The sequence below is a fragment of the Amblyraja radiata genome, chromosome 4, assembly GCF_010909765.2.
Source record: "Amblyraja radiata isolate CabotCenter1 chromosome 4, sAmbRad1.1.pri, whole genome shotgun sequence".
NCBI classification, from domain to species: Eukaryota; Metazoa; Chordata; class Chondrichthyes; order Rajiformes; family Rajidae; genus Amblyraja; species Amblyraja radiata.
In genome coordinates this window covers 44,389,483-44,408,402 of record NC_045959.1, presented here as the reverse complement: position 1 = coordinate 44,408,402, position 18,920 = coordinate 44,389,483, and the positions used below count along the sequence as shown (strand labels likewise).

At 46.9% G+C, this 18,920-nt stretch overlaps 1 long non-coding RNA gene across 1 annotated transcript; it reads right to left on the bottom strand.

Moving 5' to 3' along the window:
• Positions 1 to 206: 206 nt before the first annotated feature.
• Positions 207 to 17,954, bottom strand: LOC116972023. The gene is made up of 3 exons (XR_004411699.1): positions 17,944 to 17,954; positions 11,449 to 11,453; positions 207 to 403 (listed from the first exon to the last, which is right to left on the bottom strand). It is a non-coding gene; the product is annotated as an uncharacterized LOC116972023 (long non-coding RNA).
• Positions 17,955 to 18,920: the final 966 nt, after the last annotated feature.

Sequence of the window (18,920 nt, the reverse complement as noted above, 5' to 3'; positions counted from 1 at the left end):
GTTTTTGTTGTCCAAGTGGTCCAGAGCAGAGTAGAGAGCCAGCGAGATCGCATCCACCGTTGATCTGCTGTGGCGGTAAGCGAACTACAGAGGGTCCAGATTTTTGTCGAGGTGTTGATTTGCGCCATGATCAACCTCTCAAAGCACTTAATCACCACAGACGTTAGTGACACTGGTCGATAGTCATTGAGGCACGTCACCTTACTCTTCTTGGGCACTGGTATAATTGATGCCCTTTTAAAGCAGGTGGGAACCTCAGACCTCAGAAGTGAGAGGTTGAAAATGTCCGTAAAAACTCCAGCCAGTTCATCCGCACAGGTATTTAGAACACGACTGGGTATACCATTAGGTCCAGGCGCTTTTCGAGGGTTCACCCATCTGAAGGATTTTCTGACGTTGGCCTCTGTGACTGTGACTGAAATACCATCACAGCGAATGGGGGCTCGAGAAGGCACATCAGTGCTCTCCCTATCAAAGCTTGCGTAAAACGCATTGAGCTCATCAGGGAGTGATGCTTCGCTGACATTTGAGCTGCCTCCTGATCTCGCCTTGTCGGAGGTGATTGCATTCAAGCCCCGCCACAGCTGCTGAACATCTGTCTCATCCTCCAGTTTGGAGCAGAAGTCTCTTTTGGCCTTTTTGATGGCCTTACCAAGGTCGTATCTGGACGTCTTGTAGACCACTGTATCATCAAACATGTATGCCCGGTGTCTGGTCTTCAGAAGAGTGCAGATCTCATAGTTCATCCAAGGCTTCTGATTGGGAAACACTTGGAAGGTTTTTGTTGCGATGCAGTCCTCCACACATTTCTTTATGAAGTCTGTAACGACTGTGATGTATTCGTTCAAGTCCGTTGCCGAGTCCCTGAACATTGCCCAGTCTACAGACACCAAACAGTCCTGGAGTTGGTCCTCAGCCGCCCCCCCCCCCCCCCCCCCCCCACCCCCCCCCCCCCCACCAGCTCTGTGCAGTCCTCACCTCTTCATTTGCTGCCTGTAGAGGGGGAGGGAGGAACCCCCGTTCCCTAAAGAATGAGGACACTCTGATGCCCTGGTTTGGAACACCTCATCCTGGGTGCAGATGCAGTGTAGACGGAGGAATTGGGAGTCGGGGATGGAGTCCTTACAGGAAGCAGGGTGGGAAGAAGTGTTGTCCAGATAGCCATGGGAGTCAGTGGGTTTATAGTAGATGTTATATATGTGGACACTTCGGGTAGATGATTGGTGATATTCGTGACTGGAACAGCTTGGATGGAGATGCAGCTATGTAGCTTCCACCTGTTGAAGAACCAGTACGATATTGTTCATCAAAGGTGCTGATACCAAGTTAGTCATAAACGATGCCTATCGAAACTTTGACCTCGAGGACATTCTGTGCTCTTGCTGGTTTTAGTGCTTCTTTTAAGTCTTGTTCCACAAGGAGGACACTGATTTATTAGTTGAGAGTCATCATGAACTTTACCCATATTTGATCTGATTCCAAGAGACTTCATGCGATGTCGAGCCAGCTTTGAAGACTCCTCGAACAATTCCTTTGAAATGTTATCGTTCTGTGGTGCCATCTCTGCCCCATCAATGGGAGGAGTCCAGCGTGAAGATGATTAATCCAGTCTGCTTTCAGGCTGTGCGCTGGGATGGTTTCCTTGATTTTGGCAAGCCCGTGCAGATTTATGAGAGGAACTTTGCCTGGTCGACTGGGCTGGCAGTGTCTATGTTTTTAGTCACATCTCCTGCCAATTTCAATGCTGGGTGGCCTGTCCAGTTTGTTCATTTTGTTTTTTGATATAACCAAATAGCTTGCTTGGTTTTATCGGAGGGCAGATAAGAATAACAATGTTGTTGCCCTGCAGTTACCGGACCTGGGAACTTACTGGTTGTGTGTAGGACGGAGACGTCTGGTGACTTCTGGTGACAAGTCTGATGAAGGATCTCGACCCGAAACGTCACCCATTCCTTTTCTCCAGAGATGCAGCCTGTCCCGCTGAGTTACTCCAGCTTTTTGTGTCTGACATCTGGTACCAAGTCTGACGAAGGGTCCAATTGACGCACGTGGACCTGAAACTTAGTTTAGTTTAATTTTGAGGTACAGCTTGGAAACAGGCCTTTAGTCGACTGAATCCGCGCCGACCAGCTATCATCCATACATTAGGGATAATTTACAGAAGCCAATTAACCTACAAATCTGCATGTTTTTGGAATGTGGGAGGAAACTGGTGCACCTGCAAAAAATTCACGCGGTCACACGGAGAATGTACAAACTCTGTACAGACAGCATCCGTAGTCAGGATCGAATCTGAGTCTCTGGTGCTGTAAAGCAGCAACTCTGCTGCTGTGCCATTGTGCTGCCCCTGGGAGAGGGGACGATGTGTGACAATTGTGGCGTGAGAGATGTAAGCAACCTCCCTGCTGCTTCCCACCCGTTTTATTGAGCTGTCTCCCAATCCTTCCTCATAACTCTAGCCCTCCTGTCTAACTAACATCCTTGTGAATGTTTTCCATACACTCTCTTGCTTAATCACATCCTTTCCGAAGCATGGTAACACAAAACTCCAAGTACGATCTAATCAACATTTTATACAACTCAGACGTGATGTCCTAACTCTTGTACATGTTGCCTTTGCTGATGAAGGCAAGCATGGTTCTTCATCACCCTGTGTACCTGTGCTTTCACTTTCAGGGAATTATAGACAGTCTCTTTGTTCAACAGCACCCTCCATGGCCCTGTCATTTGCTGCTGGTGTCCTGGACTGTTCAGCTTCACAAAATGCTTAACTTCACATTTGTCAAGTTAAATTCTGTCTGCTATTCCTTTGCTTGCAATTGCAGTAAATCAAAATCCTGTTGTAACCTTAGACCTCCTTCTTCACTGTTCACTATACTGCCAATTTTGTTGTCACCTGCAAACTTACTAATTATGCTACGTACAATCTCATCCAAAACATGAATATATGTGAAAAATAACAAGAATCCCAGCAACTATTTGTACGGCACATTACTTGTCACAAGCCTCCTAACTGCAAAACAACCCTCCACTACCAACTTCTGCTTCTTTACCACCAAGCCAATTTTGTATCCATTTTTTCTAACTCAGCCTGGATTTCCTGTGCTCTAACCTTCTGGTTCAGCCCACCATGTGAAATCTGTCTACGGCCTTGATACCTGATAATTTAAGTTCAATGAGTAAATAGTTTTCACCTAAAGCTAGAGAGAATTGGAAAGTTAGAAACATAGAAACATAGAAAATAGGTGCAGGAGGAGGCCATTTGGCCCTTCGAGCCAGCCCACCATTCATTGTGATCATGGTTGATCGTCCCCAATCAATAACCCGTGCCTGCCTTCTCTTCGAACCTCAAGCTGTTTTCTCCATTTTTATGGTCTGGGATATATTTTATCCAAGCTTGGCAGTTTATTTTTAAAACTGCTGTCTAACCTCAATATTTCCTTTCACTATTTAAATCATAACTAAAATACTTCACACACACTCCATAAATACATAACTGCACCATCCCCAGTCTTTATGAAGCCATGTCCAAAGTATTAATTTGGAATCTTGATGTGGCAGGCAATGAGGCCCAGGAAATTAATGTGCAGGAAGAGGTTCGGAAGGTAAATGGAGCTGGTAGTTATTGTGAGAGGCTTGAGGTAGAAGAGTAAGGAAATCTTGCTGCAATTTTACAGGGGTTTGATTCAATTGTTCTTATTGTCATGTTTACCAAAGGTACAGTGAAATACATCTTTTTGCATATAGATCAGTGTGATTATTATCATACATAAAGACAATCCCTGATTAAGTAACCCAGGCATGGAAACAACCCACTGAGCCCCTATGCAATAGTCGCCAGATTTTGGTGCCATTTTATGCAGTCCAAGCTGCAGCTGGCCAAAAAGGCCCATTGCAGACATCACCTCATTCAGATCACCAGTGATCCCTCCATCTCCTCTCCGGGCCTTCATACCTCAGGAGGGCTCCTCCCACAGCCAACCTCGAGGGCGTTGAAACGTTTTGCCGGACTACACTGTACAGTTTTGATCTCTGAATAGAAGATAGAATATTTTCAACTTGGAGGCAATGGAAGATAGATTCACCAAATCGATTCTCGCAATTGAAAAATTAGTCCACGTTCATCAGAGATTAAAAGAACGTGAGGCATATTCTGCATATTCGAGCAGATTAGCAGAGGAACTGGCAAACCTGATGCTGTTCCTTTACACTGGAGAATCCAGAACAATTTGTCTCAATGTTCATGTTCTCTGTTTGAGACAACTGTTTGAGTCTCCGGCTGGTGAGAAGGAAAGTGGTGAAAGGGCAGGTGCTACACCTTCTATGGTTGCACGGAAAAGTGCCTTAAGACAGGGAGTGATTGGTGGGGGTGAAAGAGTGGTCCAGGATGATGTAATGGGAACAGTCCCTTTGAAATGCTAAGAGGAAAGTGGAATGGGAGGGGGGTGATATATGTGGAGCTGGAATATAGTTGGAGCTGGCAGAAATAAGCTCCTAAGTTCTAGGAGCAGAATAAGGCCATTTGGCCCATCAAGTCTACTCCACCATTCAATCATCTACCTATCCCTCTCAACCCCATTCTCCTGCCTTCTCCCCATAACCTCTGACACTCATACAAATCACAAATTTGTCAATCTCTGCCTTAAAAATACCATTGACTTGGCCTCCATAGCCTTCTGCGGCAATGTTCCACAGATTCTCCAGCCACAAATCTGTCAAACATGAGCCTGATAAGATGAAAAGTGAAGATTAGGGCATCTCTCTCCCCGCTCCATCCAAAGCAAGGTGAGAGCAGATCAGAAATAGTCAAGTATTCTGTAACAAGGGAAGTCATGGGTCAGGAAGAAATGTTTTTTTCTTTCCATATTTGCCGTCAGATTTGAGTGTCTTTAACATTTTCTATTTCCATTCCGAATTTCCAGCATTTGCAGATTTTTAATTTCATCCAAGTTATTAGTCTATTTTTCCCTTTCTTCATAACTATACTAATCCTGAATGAATAAATGATCGCTAGCATCAAAATGCTCTCCACTGATTTCCTGTCCAGCTGCACACTATCATTTTCTAAAATTAATTCCAAAATTGCTCTCCCTTGATGGCTATGCATTGCGCTGTCCTCTGTTTCAGGTTGCACTTGAAGGGGATGTGTGGTAAGCACATATGTTCGGGAGAACCGGTTATTAGATGAGCCTCATTGCCAGGTCAAAGCACCGAATCTTACCGGCGTGTCCCACTGTTCAATTCTGCCACTGCTCTCCATCAATATCTCACAGTGTTGAAGTTGAATCCTCAGCCTTACAGGCCCAGCACTGTAAATTCACACCCGCGATGAACTGGAAGGTAAAAGACAGCTGGCACAGTTACGGTGTCCTTTGGAGAGCGCGGAGGGGGAGAGAGGGGGAGAGAGGAGGAGAGAAGGGGAGAGAAGAGGAGTGAAGGGGAGAGAAGGGGAGAGCAAGGGAGAGAAGGGGAGAGCAGGGGAGAGAAAGGGAGAGCAGGGGAGAGAAGGGGGAGAAGAGGGGGAGAAAGAGTGGAGACATTTTTAAGAAGCCAGACAACTTTAAAGTTTAGTGGGCATTCAACATTACCGGTCGGTTTACTTACCTTTTCTTTCTCAACGAGCTTTACCTTCGACTACGTTTGATTACCTATGATTGCCTTTGATTACCTACGATAGCATTGCGACCTACTACGACCTACCTCGAGTAAACCTACGAGTAACAAAATATAGATTTTTTCCCCATGGCGACATTTTTTTACTCGCGGGCATTTTTCAGCATGTTGAAAAAAACGCTGCGACGTAGCTGAGGCCTCGAGTACGCGGGAACTACTCTCGAGCATGAAGGAGAGTTACAAAGACCTCCTAGGACCTCGTGTCGACCATGCTGCGAGTATGTCGAGGGCAAACTCTTCTAAACTTGCGAATTAGGTCCTCAGAGTAGGACAGGCCCTTTAGTCAGTGATTCTTGAGCTCTTTGGGACTTGTCCCATCCACAAACATTACCATAATAATAATAATAATAATAAATTTTATTTTTGGGCGCCTTTCAAAAATCTCAAGGACACCTTACAGAGATTAACAAGAATAATAAAACATAAAATCGGAATAAAATAAATAATAAAGACATCACCAAAACACAAATTAAAAACAGAATTCAATCCAAAGACAAAAAATCAAAAACACAATGTGAAGAGAGAGCAGCGGCAGCTAAAGCGCGCCAGCGTCCACTCTCCCTTCCGACAGCCATCTTGGACACAGACTAACATGTTTACTTACACACAGAAAAATCATCCCCCCACAATGGTTACCACTGTGGGGGAAGGCACAATGTCCAGTCTCCATCCCCAGTTCACCCAAAGTCAGGCCTAATAAGGTCACCTCTATTGTCTCTACTGAGGCCAGATGTTCCTGGCCGTTCTCACCGGGTGGTGTTGCCCCGGCGTCGGGAGAGTCCTCTCAGCGGCTGGGCCACCTGGAACGGCCGCTTCCTGACTGGGGACCGCGGCTTCCGAAGCCGACAAGGCCCCTCCGGTTTGGAGCTCCCAGGCTCCCGATGTTAGAGTCGGCGCCGCCCGCTCCGCAGATCCGCAGCCCGGAGGTGTTGATCTCGGCGGTCACAGCTCGGCGGTCACCGGAGCTCCAGCGCGTCGATCCAGCGCGGCGACCCAGGCAAGGCATCGCCCGCTCCGCTCCGCGATAGCGCCCCAGCGCTGCGCCGCCACCGAAGCCGAGGTGCTGGGCGGTCCCCGCCAGGAAACGGCGCTCCACGCCCGCTGGTAGGCCACGAGGACGGGTCGACGGGGCAGCCCGGAGCAAAAGCTGCCTCACCGACCAGGTAGGGACCTAGAAGTATAATTACATCCTTCCCCCCACATTAAAAAGTCCATTCTCTAACAGACAAAGGACAGGACTTACTAAAACTCCAAAAAAAAAGTGAGTTAAACGGACGGCTGCTGGTTAGCAGCCATTCCCCAAGATGGCTTCTCCTCCACTGTGACCTACACCATGACCCATACACCATCCCTAAACCACCATAACCTGTTGAAACACTGCTGCAAGTGGGGATGCGTAAGAAACTTCTGCAATAATTTTGAATTTCCAAATATCTTTAAGCACCTCTAAAGCCTTAAAAGAAAAATACTACAAGCTTCCTAAAAAGTTACATGCTTTAAAACAAAAGCTAACATATTTTTAATAATTTTTTAAGATATTTGAAATGTCAAACACAAAATCTTCTCTACTTGCAGATAGGATTAAAGGTAGCTGATCGTTACTTGGATAAATCTTAAATATAGCTCAAAGCATAAACTGGGCAAAATCAGTTTGCAACCTATATGTGCACTTGACCATCTCTTTTATAAAGGCTTGTTTGGGATTATTCTTCTGCTGAATGCATTGTGTTAGTTGGAGTGTTGACCTCTAATTGTCTAGTACAGATGTTGAAGCAGATTTGCACACTAATCAATGTCAGAATCCATCTGCCCTGGACACAGCTAATGGTTATTTGTGTCGAGTGCCCCTCTCAATATGGTGGCCAGTATAAATCGTGCTACAAGCATGTGTGTAGTTATCAGGCTTTTGATCAAATTTGGAACCCATATTGTGCAAACAGCAGAGACCTCATTGTTAAATTTGGCTGCCTCAGTATTTGAACATTTCCCGATATTTACGTAAAGATGAGTTTACTTAATGCCGTGACAGTATTTCTTTGCTAAAGAACATTAAGACAGCAGTAGTGGAGCCTCACTGCCAGGCCATATGGGCAAAGTGCTGACAATGGGCAAGTGTTTAAGATGGTGCTTAGTCAACTGGCAGTGAAATGCCAAACCACAATGGCAGCAGTTAACGTTGTTTCGGCTGCATGTTGCCAGTTGGTTCCGTTCCACCTTAAACATACAGGAAGACTGGAGACATATTTTATAGGAACGTCACTTTTCAAAAACAGGTAACCTCATGAGTAAGTGGAAGCCATGTAATCCTTCTCTTTACAATTTCACTTAGTTGGCTCCATTACTCATTGTACCACCCCCCTCTGGCTTCTGATTCCAGCTGAACCAGCCTGTGCTTGTATACTTGTTCTATTTGAGCATTAATTGGAATTACCAACCAATATTCTCACCATTACACTCGCTTGGGACCCACGGATCTCTGAACACTTGCTGCAACCCTCATATATGGGTTGTTATCACCAGACTTGTTAATTTATCGCAGTCAACTAAGGCAGCCCTATTCTAAGCTAACATCACACACTGTAATCCATCGCCATGTGCATGCTAACTTCAGCAGTCAAAAGATTCTCTTCCTTATATTGGTTTGGATGAAAACGATATAGTTAACAAAGTTATAAATTTAATCCACAATTCACCCAATCCTATCTTGGTAACCTTTGCCTACTTTCCCAACACTCTAGAAACTCACAAACCTTATACTATTGAGCATTCCCCACTCTCTTGACCCCATCCTCTGGGTCCTAAGCCCTATAGTTGCCTCCTTAAACCTCTCAGCTGGTCAACTGTTCTGCCTCTCTTTCCTCATTTCTGTTCTGAAATTGTATTAATGTTATACGTTTGTCAGAGCTTTTAATTACTTGTCTCAACATCTGCCTTATTTTCTGGCTGATCTTAATTTTACCTCATTACCTTTCTGTGAAAGACCTTCTCTTTAAGACACTATAGAGATGCAAGTTTATAGTTTCTTACATCAAAATCATTGTTCCTTAGCTTTACTGGGTGAACTACAGTACCAGCCTGACAATGAAGAGAGTCTCTTTTGCGTTGGGCTGAGTGGATCATGAGCCTGGTGATGAATGTACCAATCTAGTTATAGTCCAGATCAAGAACTATTGGAAAGACTGGAATAAGCCCTAGAAACTACAAACCAAGAGGGCCCTGCTGAAGAAGGAAGGCTAATCCCCTCCTCAACCCCTTCTCACCACCATCCACTGACCTTAGATCCATAACACCTAGGCTGCTGGCCAAAGCCAAGGGGTAATTGGAGAACTATGGCAAGGCAGGTGCCTAGAAAGCTGACTATTTAGTTCCAGCTCACTATAATTTATTGGCATGAGAGAGAGGTCTGGCTTATTGAAATTAAATAAACTAAGGGCCTGTTCCACATATGCGACTTTTTCGACGACTGCCGGAACCTGTCATTGGTCGTTGCTGCTATCCGAAAATTTTCAACATGTTGAAAATCCAGCGGTGACCAGAACAAGGTACGACTCTTTGGGCGATTACTCACGACCATACAGGCTTCACCCTGTGACACATGTCGCCAGGGTGTCGCCTGTATGGTCGTGAGTAGTTTCCTCAGTCACCCAAAGAGTTGTAGCGTCTTTCTGGTCACCGCTGAATTTTCAACATGTTGAAAATTTTTGTGGACAAGCCCTATGATGGCTGCCGGAAGTCGCCGAAAAAGTCGCGTAAGTTGGACAGGCCATGATAGACACAAAATGCTGGAGTAACTCAGCGGGACTGGCAGCGTCTCTGGAGAGAAGGAATAGGTGACATTACGGGTCGAGACCCTTCTTCAGACTGAGAGACCCCCAGGGGAGAGGGAGACTAGAGGTATGGAAGGGTAAGATGTGAAAACAACAGATCAAAGCAGACGATAATCAAGGAAATGTAGAATGGTTCAAGTTCAAGTTCAAGTTCAAGTGAGTTTATTGTCATGTATCCCTGTATAGGACAATGAAATTCTTGCTTTGCTTAAGCACACAGAAAATAGTAGGCATTTACTACAAAACAGATAAATGTGTCCATTGAATTGAATTGAATTGAATTGAATTGAATACCTTTATTTGTCATTCAGACCTTTCGGTCTGAACGAAATGCTGTTGCCTGCAGCCATACATGTAATAATAACAAAACACAATAAACACAAATTAACATCCACCACAGTGAGTTCACCAAACACCTCCTCACTGTGATGGAGGCAAAAGTCTTAGAGTTACTGTCTCTTCCCTCCTCTTCTCCCTCTGCGCCGAGGCGATACCCCACCGGGCGATGGCGGCCCGGGGGGTGGTCGAAGCTGCCCGCAGCTGTTGCAACGGGTGCTCCGGAAAACAGGCACCAGCCAGTGACCTGCGAGCTCCCGACATTGTCCTCCACCGGCCCGCGGCCGAGCCCAGGATCCAGGTCGCCGCCGCCTCAGCCGCCGTAGCACCGTCTCCGCTCCGCACCGGGCCACCCACAAGGCAGCGTCTCAGCCCCGCACCGGGCTGCTCACACGGGAGCACCTTCCAGCCGGGAGCCGGTCCGCCCGCACAGGAGTGTCTCAGCTCCGCACCAGGCCGCTCGCTCGGGAGCGCCTTCCAGCCAGTAGTCGTGCCGGCCGCACAGGAGTGTCTCAGCCCCGCACCGTCCGCCCTCACCGGAGCGCCGAGTCGTGCCGCTACCCGGACGTCGCCACAGCTCGAAGACGGCCAGCCTCGCGTTGGTGAGTCCTGGCTGGCTCTACCTCCGGACCCTCGAGGTCGGTCGCAGGTTGGAGGCCGCCAGCTCCGCCATTAGGCCTCAGCGCAGACGGGGGAAGAGAAGGGGGATACGACAAAAAGTCGCATTCCCCCGAAGGGAGAGACAGAAAGCTCTGTTTCACCCTCCCCCCACACACATAACACCACCTAATAACCAAAAAAATTACTAAACTAGACAAAAAAAAACGACATAAAAAGTAAAAACAGACAGACTGCAGGCGAGCCGCAGCTGTATCACAGCGCCGCCACTTCCATATACCATGATATAAATATATACACACATGAATAAATAAACTGGTAGTGCAAATAACAGAAAGTGGTTGCTAATAATCAGAGTTTTGTCCGAGCCAGGTTTAATAGCCTGATGGCTGAGGGGAAGTAGCTATTCCTGAACCTGGTTGTTGCAGTCTTCAGGCTCCTGTACCTTCTACCTGAAGGTAGCAGGGAGATGAGTGTGTGGCCAGGATGGTGTGGGTCTTTGATGATACTGCCAGCCTTTTTGAGGCAGCGACTGCGATAAATCCCCTCGATGGAAGGAAGGTCAGAGCCGATGATGGACTGGGCAGTGTTTACTACTTTTTGTAGTCTTTTCCTCTCCAGGGCGCTCAAATTGCCGAACCAAGCCATGATGCAACCGGTCAGCATGCTCTCGACTGTGCACCTGTAGAAGTTAGAGAGAGTCTTCCTTGACAATCCGACTCTCCGTAATCTTCTCAGGAAGTAGAGGCGCTGATGAGCTTTTTTGATAATTGCGTTAGTGTTCTCGGACCAGGAAAGATCTTCAGAGATGTGCACGCCCAGGAATTTGAAGTTCTTGACCCTTTCAACCATCGACCCGTTGATATAAATGGGGCTGTGGGTCCCCCTCCTACTCCTTCCAAAGTCCACAATCAGTTCCTTGGTTTTGCTGGTGTTGAGGGCCAGGTTATTGCGCTGGCAGCATATGGACAGTTGCTCGATCTCTCTTCTGTACTCTGACTCATCCCCATCAGTGATACGCCCCACAATAGTGGTGTCGTCAGCGAACTTGATGATGGAGTTCGCACTGTGGTTCACTACGCAGTCATGGGTATAGAGTGAGTACAGCAGGGGGCTGAGCACGCAGCCTTGAAGTGCTCCCGTGCTGATTGTTATTGAGGCTGACACATTTCCACCAATACGAACAGACTGTGGTCTGTGGACGAGGAAGTCGAGGATCCAGTTGCAGAGGGATGCGCAGAGACCCAGTTCTGCGAGTTTGGTAACCAGTTTGGAGCAGTCTGTCTCGTCCTCCAGTTTGGAGCAGAAGTCCCTTTTGGCCTTACCAAGGTCGTATCTGGTCTTCATGTAGGCCACTGTATCATTGGAGGTGAATGCCCTGTGTCTGGACTTCAGGAGAGTGCAGATCTCAAAGTTCATCCAAGGTTTCTGATTGGGAAACACTCGGAAGGTTTTTGTAGGGATGCAGTCCTCCACACATTTCTTTATGAAGTCTGTAACGGCATATTCGTTCAAGTCCGTTGCCGAGTCCTTGAACATTGCCCAGTCTACAGACTCCAAACAGTCCTGGAGTTGTTCTTCTGCCCCCCCCCCCCCCCCGACCAGCTCTGTGCTGTCCTCACTTCTGGGGGTGCGCTCTTTAATTGTTGGCAGAGGGGAAGGTTACAGTGAGGCATACAATCAGTTTAGTTTAGTTTAGAGATACAGCTCAGAAACAGGCCCTTCGACCAACCAAGTTAACAGCGATTCCCACACATCAACATTATCCTGCACACACTAGAGACAATTTATACTTATTACCAACAAAATTGTATGTCTTTGGAATGTGGAAGAACACCGTAGATCTCGGAGAAAACCCATGCGGTCACGGGGAGAATGTATAAACTCCGTGCAGACAGCACCCTTAATCAGGATCAAACCCAGGTCTCTGGCACTGCAAGAGCTGTAAGGCAGCAACTCTACCACTGTGCCACCATGCCGCACTAAAAATCCGCCCTAAATCAGTAACGTTAATCAGGAAGTCGGTGAAATTAGTTGGAGAACTAGGGTGGGGGAGGGACTGAGGCAGAGGGAAAGCAAGGATTACTTGGAAGTTAGAGAATTCAATATTCATACTGCTGGGTTGTAAGCTGCCCTTAACTAAGGGTTTCCTTGAAGAATTTGGGGAGGACCTAAGGTGATAATAACTGTAGATGGTTATTATTAGTGCTCCGGGACGGGATCATCATCAAGGGTCACAAGGTGGTCGTCCCTGCCTCCCTGTACGACTTGTACTACAACGCTGCCCACATGGGGCATCCCGGAGCCGATGCCACTGTCTCACATGCCCAAGAACAATACTATTGGCCCGGCATGGCAAAGTACATTAAGGCCCGAGTAGCCTCCTGTCCTGATTGTAACACTCTTGCCCCACATCAGCAGCGCCAGCCACTTCTGCAGCAGCCCACCCCTGCTATGCCCTAGTCATCGCTGGCTGCCGACATATTCGAATGGCGTGGAAAGCAATACCTAGTGTTGGTCGACTCCTACTCGAACTGGTTTGAGGTGGACCTTTTCCCTGCTATCACCTCTGAAATGGTCATCAGTAAGCTGCGCCGACACTTCGCCACTTTTGGGTCCCGGGTCCGCTTACGGCCGTCAATTCACCAGTGCAGAATTCAAAGCTTTCGCTGTGAAGTGGAACTTCACTCACTACACCAGCAGCCCTGAATACCCGCAGAGCAATGGCCTGGCCGAACGTGCTGTCCGCAGTGCCAAGAATTTGCTCGAGCAGTCTCGTCTCTCCAATGGTGACTTCTACCAGGGTCTGCTAAACCTTCGTAACATTTCCAGGGACACTACCATGCGATCCCCTGCCCAACGTCTGATGTCCCGCGTTCTTCGCCCACTGATGCCGATCGCCCAGCAATCCCTAGTGCCCAAGGTCCTCCAGCCTGCTGCCGTCCAGCAACGGATTGCTCAAAGGCATGAAGTACAGCGCCGCTCTCACGACAAGTCCTGCCGCCCGCTCTCACCACTACTGCCTGGCCAGGTCGTCCGCATGCAGACAGCCACCGGATTCTCCCGACTCGCAACCGTGGTTGGGGTGGACAATTCACCCAGATCCTACTTGGTGGACTTTGAAGGAACTATCTACCGCCATAGTCGCCAGCACTTGTTGGCCGTTAACAAGCCTCAGCCTCCTCCTGCGGCCCCCTATGCTCCTCCGTTGCGTTTCGAGCCTCCCACTACTAACTACCCCTCAGCTCCCTGCATGCCCCGGTCAGCCCGCTTGCCGCGTTCTCCTCCCTCTGCCCTTCCGGGGTTCTCCTCCCCTGCCCGCTCTCCTTCTCCACCTTCTCCCCCGTCTCCTTCCCCAGGCTCGCCTGTGCCGGTCGGGTCTCCTTCCGCATTCCCGGTTGTGTCTCTGCCGGCTTTCTCCTTCCCGGCTGATATTGTTCCTCCTCCTCTTCTTTCGGGTGGGGAGGGTGAGGGTGCCATGCGCACTCGCTCGGGTCGGGTTGTCAAACCTCCTATCCGTTACGGTGATTTCGTTTAGATTTGCAGGTGTTGTATAACCACCCTGCCACTGTTATAACTTCAATTTTAAATTTCTAAGGGAAAGGATGTAGATGGTTTATGCATGCAACCTATAATGTAGCTACCTCAATACCACTAACCACGCCCAGCCATATCAGTATAACTGTGATATCCTCCCCTTGTTCCTCCCTGTTTGTTCCAGTACGCCTGAAGACTAGATGCAGTCAGTACTGGGACGTGTGTGACATGTGCCTTAATTAAAGACTCAGTAAAGGTTACAGATGTCAGACTTGACTCCTTTACAATAACCATGTGCCAAAGCCCAGGATAACAAGAGAACCAGTGCTAGGATCTCATCAGCTAGTAAGGCAATTCAGGGTTACATGATCTGCTTGCTTATGGCTCAAATGACCCAGATTGGCTAGAGATTACCCTCCCTGCGAAATTATATGCCCCACAGTATGATTGATAAAAGCTGAAGGATGGTGAGTTTGTGCAACGTACCTGGTCTTTGAGAAGATGTAATGTGCAAGAGCAAAGCATTGAGCTGTCGAAAATCAAGGCCCAACATGTGATGAGGTAACACATTGAAACAAAGAACTGCAGATGCTGGTTGATACCAAAGATGGATGCCAAGTGCTGGAGTAACTCAGCGGGTCAGGCAGCATCTCTGGAGAAAAAGGATGTGAAACGTTATGGGTCGGGACACTTCTTCACAAAGCTGGAAAAGTCTTTCCTGAGAAAGCATGTCAAAATATTCAGAAGTGGGTAACCATGATAACCGTTGCCCCAGCCAAGCAAAAGGGTTTCTTCATTGTTGATAGGCAATGAAACCGAGGTGGCCGCCCAGTTCCTGTAACTGCAAATGCTTCCGTACAAAATAATATCAGAAGTGAGTGTTGCCATATTTGAGACTTTGGAGTACGGTCCCAACAGGAGGAATAATCAGGTCGGTTGGCAGGAATGATGCATATTTCATTCGCTTTGCTAAATAGTCTAAAGTCGTGGGTGCATAAAATAAAAATGGGTTAATAATCTCTGAAGAAATTAAGGAGATAAGTCCAGCCAGAGTTTCACCATGCCAACCAGACAAGCAAATTACGCAGGCTGAAAATAATTTCTTCTCAAAACCCTTGGAAAGCAACTCCTTTAACTTTCAATGCAAGCCGACATTGTAACAAGCACATTTCGATCATTGCAAACTCAGCCTGGAACTGATGGATTCAATGCTGGAAATATAAGCAGACACATTAACGTTACTTTACCATGTTTCAATGGTCTTTGAACCCCCCCCCCCCCCCCCCTCCCCACAGCAAACACATTTGGAATGTGTGAAACCAAGCATTACCCTGTGATCTTTGAGGCGATAACAGAGGGATAGGTGGATGCGTAGTGTAAGAGGTCGGGCGACTAGGGTGTGGGAGGGACGGAGAAGGAAAGAGAATGCAGGGGTTTCTTGAAATCAGAGAACTCAATATTCACACCACTGCCCAAGCAAAATATGAACAGTGCAGCATGGAAACAGGTCCTTTGTCCCGTGTTTTTGTGCTGAACATATACTAAATGAAAGTATTCTTCTCGTCCATGTGCTCCATTGCCATCTATTCCCTACATAGTCATGTGTCTATTTAAAAGATTATTAAATGCTGTAAGATATTACGACAGTAGCATGTAGATAGAAACAAGCACAGGTTTTCAGTATACGCTATTGCCAGCGTGGGTCTTCTTTATTTTACAGAGGTACACTGCGCATACTCACACAATTTCACAAGACTACTAAGATAATGAATATATCGCATGACACAAATTACACCATTCTGGTACTCAGTTCTTAAAGTTACAGTTACCATTGTATACACTATTATCTATATTACTAAAAGTAAGATCTTGACCACTTCCTGTTTTTCTGTTTCATGATTTTTGAAAAAACGCTGCTGCTTACGGCTGTGATTTTTGGCCATCTTACTCAGAGTCCCCCTCTGCTGCACAGGGCAAGAGGATTTTTTCCATCGATGAAAAATAAAAGAGTTATTAATGTTTAAAAAATGTTGACATGTTGCCCCTGCTGGTGGGAGGGGGGAGGGACTATAAAACCCGGAAGTGTTGTGCCTCACTCAGTCTCTGCAAGATGGAGGAAGTGAGAGGGTCACGTCTCTCTGAGCTGTGAATAACACTGAACACATGTCTACTCAACTGTGAGTGCCCTTAATGTGGAAAATGAAAATGTGGTTTGAAATGCTGCACTGCAAATTGTTGTTTATGGTGTTAACTGCTTTGAAATGCTGCACTGCAAATGGTTGTTGGTGGCGGTAACTGCTTTGAAATGCTGCACTGCAAATGGCTGATGGTGGTGGTAACTGCTTTGAAATGCTGCACTGCAAATGGTTGTTGGTGGTGGTAACTGCTTTGAAATGCTGCACTGCAAATGGTTGTTGGTGGTGGTAACTGCTTTGAAATGCTGCACTACAAATGGTTGTTGGTGGTGGTAACTGCTTTGAAATGCTGCACTGCAAATGGTTGTTAGTGGTGGTAACTTGACAACTTCCTGTTTGCACTGTTTATTGATTTTAGATAAAACGCTACCACTTTCGGCTGTGATTTTTGGCCGTCTTACTCAGTCCCCCTCCGCTCATCAGGTGCAGTGGATTCTTCCCATCAATGAAAAATAAAAGTGTTATTCGTGTTTAAAAAATGTTGAGAATCTCTCTCCTGTCAATCACGCCATGAAGGCCACGCCCCTTCCGTTGGGAGGGTGGGGGATTATAAAACCCGGAAGTGTGGGTGTGGCTGCAAGATGGGGGAGGGAGACGTCATGACTCTGTCTGAGCTGTGAATTAACTGAACACACTGAATGTCTACTGAACTGTCAGTGTGGTGTTTATGTGGTGTTTTGTGTGGTTTTATGGTGGTTTCACCCTGCTTAAAATGGTGTGAAACTGCATTTGAATGTGGTGGCCTTGCACCCTGCATGAAATGGTATGAAACTGCACTTGAATTTGGTGGTCTTGCACCCTGTTTGAAATGGTATGAAACCGCACTTCAATTTGGTTTTCTTGCACCCTGCTTGAAGTGGTATGAAACTGCACGTGAATTTGGTGGCCTTGCACCCTGCTTGGCATTAAACAGCACTAGCATTTGGTGGCCTTGCACCCTGCTTGAAGTGATAAGAAACTGCACTTGAATTTGGTGGCCTTGCACCCTGCTTGAAATGGAATTTCAAGGAATAGCCGTGAGTCAACTGCTCACCCACCAGCTGTTAGTGAGCTGCCGGCACATCAGGCTTGAGTGACTGAGCTGTTACCCCAAGAATCCATTTGGCCCAAAATGTCCATACTAGCCCTCTGGAAACCAGTCCCTTCAGCCCACAATACCCATACTAGCGCTCCAGAAAGCCCCCCCCCCCCCCCCCCCCACTGGCCACCAATATTGGAATTGGTGGAGAGATGGAATATTGCGTTGGGGGACCAGCCCTCCCGTGTGAACATAGGACCCAATGGGTCCCACTTAGCCTAGTATACACTACAGTGTTCTCCCCCTAGAAAGCAAATAACTTGTAAATTAGCCAAACAAAAATAATTGTATAAATTTAATCTGACGACTGGTTATCGCAGTCTTTCTGATCTCCTGAGTGGTTTTGGGGGAGTGTCAGGTTGTGGTTCTGAAGGAGAGTTACGTTCAGGATAATTTACCTTTGTCTCTGCTTTCTTTGGAGATTGTGATCTTACATCTGAACTTGAAATAATACCAAAGTCTGACAGATATACTTCTTCGTCTATGCTTTGTTCTTGTACCGGTTCATCCCTTGCTGGGATCATATGGTTTATGTGCACAATTCTAACACGTCCTCCAATTTCTACCAAGTACCCCCTCTTCAACTCCCATTTGTTTGCTTTGTAAGGGGGTCTGAGAACACAAACCAGATCATGTGCATTGATCCTATGTTCCTTTTGACTTCCACCATAACGTTGACGTTTCTGATCAAATTATTTGCGTTCAACATAAGGAGACGGGTTAGGTAGAACCAAACTCAATCTAGTTCTCAGCCTTCTTTTCATGAGAAGTTCAGCCGGCATATGCCCTGTGGTAGAATGTGGCGTGGTACGATATTTGAGTAAGAAACTAGCTAGCTGCTGTGACGTGTTGAATTTTGAATTCCCTTCAAGAAATTGCTGCTTTGACTATCCTAACTGACGTTTCAGCTGCGCCATTAGAGGCCGGATGATAAGTTGGCACTAAGGTATAGAAACATAGAAACATAGAAATTAGGTGCAGGAGTAGGCCATTCGGCCCTTCGAGCCTGTACCGCCATCCAATATGATCATGGCTGATCATTCAACTCAGTATCCCGTACCTGCCTTCTCTCCATACCCTCTGATCCCCTTAGCCACAAGGGCCACATCTAACTCCCTCTTAAATATAGCCAATGAACTGGCCTCAACTACCCTCTGTGGCAGAGAGTTCCAGAGATTCACCACTCTCTCTGTGAAAAACGTTTTTCTCATCTCGTTTTTAAAGGATTTCCCCCTTATCCTTAAGCTGTGACCCCTTGTCCTGGACTTCCCCAACATCGGGAACAATCTTCCTGCATCTAGCCTGTCCAACCCCTTAAGAATTTTGTAAGTTTCTATAAGAGAGTATAAACCAAGTCTATCCAGTCTTTCTTCATAAGACAGTCCTAACATCCCAGGAATCAGTCTGGTGAACCTTTTCTGCACTCCCTCTATGGCAATAATGTCCTTCCTCAGATTTGGAGACCAAAACTGTACGCAATACTCCAGGTGTGGTCTCACCAAGACCCTGTACAACTGCAGTAGAACCTCCCTGCTCCTATATTCAAATCCTTTTGCTATGAAAGCTAACATACCGTTCACTTTCTTCACTGCCTGCTGCACCTGCATGCCTACTTTCAATGACAGGTGTACCATGACACCCAGGTCTCGCTGCATC